The sequence below is a fragment of the Coregonus clupeaformis genome, chromosome 14, assembly GCF_020615455.1.
Source record: "Coregonus clupeaformis isolate EN_2021a chromosome 14, ASM2061545v1, whole genome shotgun sequence".
Lineage (NCBI taxonomy): Eukaryota > Metazoa > Chordata > Actinopteri > Salmoniformes > Salmonidae > Coregonus > Coregonus clupeaformis.
Window position 1 is genome coordinate 4,414,497 of NC_059205.1, and position 8,410 is coordinate 4,422,906.

The 8,410-nt window shown below is 43.6% G+C and overlaps 1 pseudogene; it reads left to right on the forward strand.

Annotated features, from left to right (window-relative positions):
- Window positions 1-4,098: 4,098 nt before the first annotated feature.
- On the forward strand, window positions 4,099-5,088 carry LOC121581405 (annotated as a pseudogene).
- The last annotated feature ends 3,322 nt before the right edge of the window (window positions 5,089-8,410 follow it).

Consider the following 8,410-nt stretch of genomic DNA (forward strand, 5'->3'; position numbering starts at 1 on the left):
AAGCTGTACTGCCCTTTTGAATCAGCTGGCCCATAAATAAAGTGGGACAGAGAGAAATATAGTATGACAGGCAATCAGTTACACATGTCACCCAAGGACACTAGCCACAAGACAACTGGACTGTGACACACTGCTGCGCTGAGTGAGGGTCGTTGTCTGAGGGGACGGCATTGAACGTTAGTCTCTCCAAGGCGGACAAACACAGACAAAGTAAGGGGCCGCAACCTCTGACCTTTTGAAGCAGGTTTACAGATATTGGCGCAGCATGTGATCAGATTATCTAGTTATCGCTAGTTGGGGAAACCGTACTTTATCAGCGACATCATTAATACTTTCACAGGTCAAAATGGCAATATCTGTCCAGGGGGAAACTACACCAAACAAAAATATAAACGCAACATGTAAAGTGTTGGTCCCATGTTTCATGAGCTGAAATAAAATATATTTTATCTTTTGCCAAGATACAGTGGGGGAAAAAAAGTATTTAGTCAGCCACCAATTGTGCAAGTTCTCCCACTTAAAAAGATGAGAGATGCCTGTAATTTGTTTGTAGGTGACCAAATACTTATTTTCCACCATCATTTGCAAATAAATTCATTAAAAATCCTACAATGTGATTTTCTGGATTTTTTCTCTCAATTTGTCTGTCATAGTTGACGTGTACCTATGATGAAAATTACAGGCCTCTCATCTTTTTAAGTGGGAGAACTTGCACAATTGGTGGCTGACTAAATACTTTTTTCCCCACTGTAATCCATCCACCTGACAGGTGTGGCATATCAAGAAGCCGATTAAACAGCTTGAAGTTTTGAGGGAGCATGCAATTGGCATGCTGACTGCAGGAATGTCCACCAGAGAATTGCATGTTCATTTCTCAACCATAAGCCGCCTCCAATGTCGTTTTAGAGAATTTGCCAGTACGTCCAACCGGCCTCACAACCGCAGACCACGTGTTTGGCGTCGTTTGGGTGAGCGGTTTGCTGATGTCAACGTTGTGAACAGAGTGCTACATGGTGGCGGTGGGGTTATGGTATGGGCAGGCATAAGTTATGGACAACGAACATACACAAGGATCTATACACAATTTCTGGAAGCTGAAAATGTCCCAGTTCTTCCATGGCCTGCATACTCACCAGACATGTCACCCATTGAGCATGTTTGGGATGCTCTGGATTGATGTGTAAGACAGCGTGTTCCAGTTCCCGCCAATATCCAGCAACTTCGCACAGCCACTGAAGAGGAGTGGGACAACATTCCACAGGCCACAATCAACAGCCTGATCAACTCTATGCGAAGGAGATGTGTCGCGCTGCATGAGGCAAATGGTGGTCACACCAGATACTGACTGGTTTTCTGATCCACACCCCTACTTTTATTTTTAAGGTATCTGTGACCAACAGATGCATATCTGTATTCCCAGTTGTGTGAAATCCATAGATTAGTGCCTAATTTTAACTTATTTCAATTGACTGATTTCCTTATATGAACTCTAATTCAGTAAAATCTTTGAAATTGTTGCATGTTGTGTTTTATATTTTTATTCGATATATTTACACATTGAAGGTACGCAGGGCAATGCCTTACCTATTCACTCTATAGGGCGATGCCACCAAGCCTTTAGAAAATGTAGCTGACAGCCTGACATATCAAGACAAAACATGCTTTAATACTATAATAATGTTAAAACATTTAGATCAAATCATTTCTGAATGATATTTTGGAATTTAATCATGATTTATACAACTTTAATGGAATGTTTTTCTTGGCTGTTGTTGTGTATCTCTGCTGATTAATGACTTTAACCAAGAGCATGATATGAATTACATTCTGTATGGCTTTCAGTTCAATAGCCTCTTAACTGTAACGGCGTCTTTCATTTAGACATTAAGTACCTGGCACAAAACCAGTCAGGGCAATACAGCATGTGCCTTACAATAGCGGTCTTGTGCTCTGGGATGATATGTTTCACAGATGGCAATTAGCGACTCAAATGTCCAAACAAAATGTTTTGTCTAGCGTCCATGTAGCAGACGTAAACAAAATTATATTTGTTTTACCATGCCTCAGAGGTGTTCAATGATGTCATAATAACGTCAATCATAAAATGGTCAGAGGTCAAAGATGGGTCAGATTACAGTGACATACCTCAAAAGATATGATGTACTTCATTGTCCCCGAAGGGAAATTTGACTTGGACAATGGAGGCTGCTGCTTCCACATAAATACATAATTACATAGAATCAAGTGAGAATAACACTCCATCATACAACCCCCTTCACACCCACACAAAAAGTTAATAAGTTATACAGTAAAGCTATATCTCAACACTATACACATCCCTAGCTCAAAGCAAGCACTTTGCAGATGGACTAACTATCAGATAGACCTATCTCAGTATGTCATACAGTTTTAACTAGATACTGAAGCTGGAACTTTTCTCCTTATCCAATATCCATTTACAAGCACTCACTCTCAGGGAAACTGAAATAAACACTGAACAAAAACATAAACACAACATGCAACAATTTCAAAGATTTTACTGAGTTACAGTTCATAAGTCAATTGAAATAAATAAATTAGGCCCTAATCTATGGATTTCACGACTGGGAATACAGATATGCATCTGTTGGTCACATTGGTCACGACTGGGAATACAGATATGCATCTGTTGGTCACAGATACCTTTTTTAAAAAGGTAGGGGCGTGAATCAGAAAACCGGTCAGTATCTGGTGTGACCACCATTTGCATCATTCAGCGCGACACATTACCTTCGCATAGATTTGATCAGGCTGTTGATTGTGGCCTGTGGAATGTTGTCCCACTCCTCTTCAGTGGCTGTGCGAAGATGCTGGTTATTGGTGGGAACTGGAACACGCTGTCGTACACGTTGATCCAGAGCATCTCAAACATGCTCAATGGGTGACGTGTCTGGTGAGTATCCAGGCCATGGAACAACTGGGACATTTTCAGCTTCCAGGAACTGTGTACAGATCCTTGCGACATGGGGCTGTGCATTATCATGCTGAAACATGAGGTGATGGCAGAGGATGAATGGCATGGCAATGGGCCTCAGGATCTTGTCACGGTATCTCTGTGCATTCAAATTGCCATCGATAAAACGCAATTGTGTTCGTTGTCCATAGCTTATGCCTGCCCATACCATAACCCCACCGCCACCATGGGGCACTCTATTCACAATGTTGACATCAGCAAACCGCTCGCCCACATGACGCCGCTGTCTGCCATCTGCCTGGTACAGTTGAAACTGGGATTCGTCTGTGAAACGCACACTTCTCCAGTGTGCCAGTGGCCATCGAAGGTGAGCATTTGCCCACTGAAGTCGGTTACGATGCCGAACTGCAGTCAGGTCAAGACCCTGGTGAGGTCGACAAGCTCGCAGATGAGCTTCGCTGAGACGGTTTCTGACAGTTTGTGCAGAAATTGGTTGTGCAAACTCACAGAATTATCAATTGTCCGGGTGGCTGGTCTCAGATGATCCCGCAGGTGAAGAAGCCGGATGTGGAGGTCCTGGGCTGGCGTGGTTACTGCCAAATTCTTTAAAATGACGTTGGAGGTGGCTTATGGTAGAGAAATTAACATACAATTCTCTGGCAACAGCTCTGGTGGGCGTCCATCATGCCAAATGCACGCTCCCTCAAAACTTCAGACATCTGTGGCATTGTGTTGTGTGACAAAACTGCACATTTTAGAGTGGCCTTTTATTGTCCCCAGCACAAGGTGCACCTGTGTAACAATCATGCTGTTTAATCAGTTGTCAGGTGGATGGATTATCTTGGCAGAGGAGAAATGCTCACTAACAGGAATGTAAATAAATGTGTGCACAAAACTTGAGCAAAATAAGCATTTTGTGTATATGCAAAATTTCTGGGATCTTTTATTTCAGCTCATGAAACATGGGACCAACACTTTACATGTTGCGTTTATATTTCTGTTCAGTGTATTTACGAATCCTTGCCTTGGGTATGGGGGGCGTTGCCTTGGCCCAAAGTGAGAGATCACAGACTAACCTGTGTGTTTTTGTTCATTGTTCCATTAGTGTCAAAGGTTATAGGTTGAGGGGTTATATAGAAAGAGACATGAAGCTGCTGGGGAGCCTGCTTTTGAGGCTGATCCTGGCCGGGGACTTGAGCCTGGCTCAGGAGGAAGATGGAGTAGAGGAACCAGCCGAGGAGGCGGCTGCAGAAAATGACGAGGCGGCAGCGGAGGAAGTGGCAGAGCCCGAGGGTCCTGGGACAGAAGTTGGCCCGCCTGACGACCGTCAACCTTGTGCCATGTGGATGGGAGGAGTGCCAGGCACTCCAGGGCACAGTGGGCAACCAGGGAGAGACGGGAAAGACCAAATGTACTGTGCTGCTGCTACGTACATCATCTAAAGTTCACAGTAAATCTAATCACAGTAACCCGCAATGACTTACCTGTCATTTTATCCATGAGGCACAGTCAATTATCATCAATACAGACATCGGAGTCCTCCCTGACTCTGGTCTCTGTGTGTACAGGTGAACCAGGTGAGAAGGGAGAGCCCGGCGAGAAGGGCGACAACGGCCCTCCTGGTCCTCGTGGTTTCCCGGGCAACCCTGGTCTAAAGGGGGGCGCAGAGCGAGAGCGCCCCTGTCGTATCACTCTTCTTTCAGCGTGGGCCTGACAGATCCCGTCCCCGCCACCAACGTGCCCATCCACTTCAACTAATTATTCCACAATGAGCAGCGGCCCTACGAAAGTTCCACTGCTCCCTCCCCGGGATCTACTTCGTCACGTACCACCTCACCGTCTACACCAAAAGATTCTCGGGTGAGCCTGTTCAAGAATGACAAGCCCGTCATGTTCACCTATGACCAGTACCACGAGGGCAATGTGGACCAGGCCTCGGGGGGCCATCATACTGAAAGCTGGAGTCTGGGGACGAGGTGTGGCTGCAGATCTATGGAGATAAGGAGTTTTTTTGGGGGGGGGTGTATGCAGACAACACCAACGATTCCATCTTCTCCGGGTTTCTTTTGTATCCCGACATGGGAGCGTCAGAGGCTAGGAGGAGACGTCGCTCTGTTGGACTTTGTAGATACTGAGGTTATGCAGGTCTTAAAGGGAGATATGTAGACTAGGGTATCATATTTTTTCCTGACTGCTCTATAGGCCTACATTGCCCATTGGCTGGAGTCTGAGGGGGGAGGGGTAATACATTATTTCTTACAGGATTACATTTTCAAAAAGATGCTCTGAATATTTTTTAACTTCTCAAATGTTGGTTCTAAATTTTGGTTCTATATCTATTGGATTGTAGCATTTAAGAGACATTACTAGCGCAATACTTTATTTAATATACTATTTAATAAATAAGTTGTGCACAGATAAATAGCTTATGGACTAGATGGCTTTATGGCAGTGTCACATCATATGTGGGCAGTGTCTGTGAAATAATAGTATGTGTTATGGCGAATGTAAAAATGAAATCAGCTATGCTTTCTTTGTCAGGTAGCCATTTTGCGTCATAGTGGTTTGTAAACAAGATTAGCAACTGAGTTTTGCTTTGCTGATAAAATAGGGACGTTGGCAGGTTTGAGCAAGTGTCCCTTCGGACATTTGCTGGCTCCCATTCAGCCGACCAGTCGGTTACGGTTTGTCAGTAGTATAGTCCCCTGTAGCTCAGTTGGTAGAGCATGGCGCTTGCAACGCCACGGTTGTGGGTTCGTTTCCCACGGGGGGGCCAGTATGAAAACTGTAAGTCGCTCTGGATAAGAGCGTCTGCTAAATGACTAAAATGAAAATGTAAATGTACAGCCTATTTCTGGTTTGATGACCAGGGCCATACAACCTTCCTAAGAGGAATTACATCCCTCTCTTACGCCTAGCCGAAAATAATCATGATCATATTTACTTGGATATCGACTCTACGGAGAAAAGAGACAGAATCTAAAAGTTGCCATGTACAATGTCAACATTCAGTTATCTTTCACATTGGATATAGTTAATTGGCGGATGCAATCCCCAAACTGAATACATCTTCATTCTAATGAAACCCTGCTCACAGACGTTTCTCTGTGCCCGTCTCTATACCAACACTGAGGCTGAAATAGAAACTGGAGATCGGTGTAAACTACTGTACTGTGCGCTGTGGCTTCTAGAAGTCACCTAGGTAATCCACCTCCAGCTCTAGAGCCAATGGGTGACCATGTACATTGCATCACTTGCTCGTGGACCAATTAGGACTAAGCTATCTTCGTTCTGGAGGGTATTTCGTGCTAAGACTAAATAGTAATGAAACAACATCATGTTGTTCTTGGCCACTTAAACAGTCAGGCACACAGTCGCAATAGATGTGTGCTGAGAAATAACTGCCTTATGGGGATGTGTGGAGACAACTGCCTTGTTCAGGGATGTGATATCAAATACTGATATAACAAGTGTTTATATGACCGGCGTGAGGGTTTCCTATGTGTTGGTATTCTTGTTGACAGACACTCATTGATTGATAAGAAAACAGACCAACAATGACAGAAGTTACAGTGGGGGAAAAAAGTATTTAGTCAGCCACCAATTATGCAAGTTCTCGCACTTAAAAAGATGAGAGGCCTGTAATATTCATCATAGGTACACGTCAACTATGACAGACAAAATGAGAAAAAAAATCCAGAAAATCACATTGTAGGATTTTTTATTAATTTATTTGCAAATTATGGTGGAAAATAAGTATTTGGTCAATAACAAAAGTTTCTCAATACTTTGTTATATACCCTTTGTTGGCAATGACACAGGTCAAACGTTTTCTGTAAGTCTTCACAAGGTTTTCACACACTGTTGCTGGTATTTTGGCCCATTCCTCCATGTAGATCTCCTCTAGAGCAGTGATGTTTTGGGGCTGTCGCTGGGCAACACAGACTTTCAACTCCCTCCAAAGATTTTCTATGGGGTTGAGATCTGGAGACTGGCTAGACCACTCCAGGACCTTGAAATGCTTCTTATGAAGCCACTCCTTCGTTGCCCGGGCGGTGTGTTTGGGATCATTGTCATGCTGAAAGACCCAGCCACGTTTCATCTTCAATGCCCTTGCTGATGGAAGGAGGTTTTCACTCAATCTCACTATACATGGCCCCATTCATTCTTTCCTTTACACGGATCAGTCGTCCTGGTCCCTTTGCAGAAAAACAGCCCCAAAGCATGATGTTTCCACCCCCATGCTTCACAGTAGGTATGGTGTTCTTTGGATCCAACTCAGCATTCTTTGTCCTCCAAACACGACGAGTTGAGTTTTTACCAAAAAGTTATATTTTGGTTTCATCTGACCAAATGACATTCTCCCAATCCTCTTCTGGATCATCCAAATGCACTCTAGCAAACTTCAGACGGGCCTGGACATGTACTGGCTTAAGCAGGGGGACACGTCTGGCACTGCAGGATTTGAGTCCCTGGCGGCGTAGTGTGTTACTGATGGTAGGCTTTGTTACTTTGGTCACAGCTCTCTGCAGGTCATTCACTAGGTCCGCCCGTGTGGTTCCACCATAATTTGCAAATAAATTCATTAAAAATCCTACAATGTGATTTTCTGGAGAAAAAAAATCTCAATTTGTCTGTCATAGTTGACGTGTACCTATGATGAAAATTACAGGCCTCTCTCATCTTTTTAAGTGGGAGAACTTGCACAATTGGTGGCTGACTAAATACTTTTTTCCCCCACTGTACATTTAGCAAACGTTCTTGTCCAGAGCGACTTACAGAAGCAATTAGGGTTAAGTGCCTTGCTGAAGGGCACATCAACAGATTTTCTAACCTAGTCGGCTCTGGGATTCGAACCAGCGAACTTTCGGTTACTGGCTCAACGCTATTAACTGCTGGGCTACCTCCCGCCCCATGCTGTTCATAACAGTGGTCCTCTGTAGCTCAGCTGGTAGAGCACGGCGCTTGTAACGCCAAGGTAGTGGATAAAAGCATCTGCTAAATGGCATATTATTTTTATTATTATTATTACCTGCATATAAAGGACCCACTGGCAAATGAATGCCCCATCTCCTGTTCCATGTTCTACGTCGTTACCCATTTCATCGTAATGTTGCTAAGGTTCTCGAATGCAATCGTGACGATCAGAAACAGTAGAAATGTGAACGTGAGTCTTTTATGCCTCACAATTTAAATCATGGTGCTCTTAAAATGCCATAGCTCCTTACCATAACACTGGTCGAAAATACACAATTGCTGGTGAAGAATGTGCAGTGCCTTCAAAAAGTATTCATACCCCTTGACTTTTTCCACATTTTGTTTTTACAGCCCGAATTCAAAATGGATTAAATTGAAATGTTTTGTCACTGGCCTACACACAATACCCCATAATGTCAACGTGGAATTATGTTTTTCTATTTTCTTTTTACAAATGTATAAAAAAATGAAAAGCTTAAA